Source organism: Microtus ochrogaster, chromosome 2 (genome assembly GCF_000317375.1).
Source record: "Microtus ochrogaster isolate Prairie Vole_2 chromosome 2, MicOch1.0, whole genome shotgun sequence".
Lineage (NCBI taxonomy): Eukaryota > Metazoa > Chordata > Mammalia > Rodentia > Cricetidae > Microtus > Microtus ochrogaster.
In genome coordinates this window covers 20,780,716-20,781,976 of record NC_022010.1, presented here as the reverse complement: position 1 = coordinate 20,781,976, position 1,261 = coordinate 20,780,716, and positions in this window count along the sequence as shown.

Genomic DNA, 1,261 nt, shown 5'->3' with positions numbered 1-1,261 from the left:
GGTTAAGAGCATTGCCTGCTCTTCCAAAGGTCCTGAGTTCAATTCCCAGCAACCACATGGTGGCTCACAACCATCTGTTATGAAGTCTGGTGCCCTCTTCTGGCCTGCAGACATACACACAGACAGAATATCGTATACATAATAAATAAATAAATATTTAAAAAAAGATTAAAGCTAGCCTGGGTTATGTAGTGAGTTCTGGAGCAGCCTGGGCTACATATTAAGACCTTGAATCAAACAAACAAAAGAACTGTTTGCATCACCCCCTATATACCCAGAGTGACATTGGATCATATACCGAGGTACTTGGTGAGCCGTATAGAAGGGCACGAGGCCACACTGTCCTTCCCGTGTTTGTTCTGCAGCAGTAACCAATATCAACCCTAGGTACCAGGAACCCTGGAGGAGACAGTGTGACCCTCCTTCAATGCCGAGGATGCTGGGCACACTGTCGTCCTTTCTCAGCTGGGGAAAGAGAGGACGTGTATCCTAGCCGTCTACCTCAGCACACGCCATAGGCTCCTCAGCTTCACCAGCCCCCACCGCAAAGGTATTAGCTTGCCTTTTTACAACGTGCCAATTGCAAGTTAATTAACTGGCAATTGAGAGTTATAGGCGGCATTAGAATTTATTAATAACATTGGAAGTAAATCTCCCTGGGAATTCAATTAATTGAAAATCTCGTGAAATTCTCCATAAAGCAGGTCTGCGAGAGCGAGGCAGTTGGAAGTGCAGGTGCTGGCTCTCCGCGGGGTGGGGAGGGCTTTGGGAAGCCCTGGTCCCTCTCTCTGCCCACTGCCTTCTCACGGGGCCTGGACAGGAGGTGATCTCACTGCCAAGGCCCTGTCACGTAGGTATCAGTGATTTGACACAGTGATTCCCTGCGCTGCACCCAGGTTGGCTGCGGACTGGGGACAGGGATGGTTCCTGCACCTGGACAGTCACAGCTGAGCACGGGAGGCTGAGCTAGGGGATGACTGTTGGATTCAGTGAGTCATAGGTTTGAATGGGGGACCTTCATCACCCCTGGCTGGAGCCTAGTGCCGGAGTGTTTCCACCTCTGCCTCTCATGGTTTGGGGGACCGTCAAGAAGAGGGGATACAGCCGGGCGATGGTGGCGCACGCCTTTAATCCCAGCACTTGGGAGGCAGAGGCAGGCGGATCTCTGTGAGTTCGAGACCAGCCTGGTTTACATAGCTAGTTCCAGGACAGGCTCCAAAGCCACAGAGAAACCCTGTCTCGAAAAAAAAAAAAAAAAAAA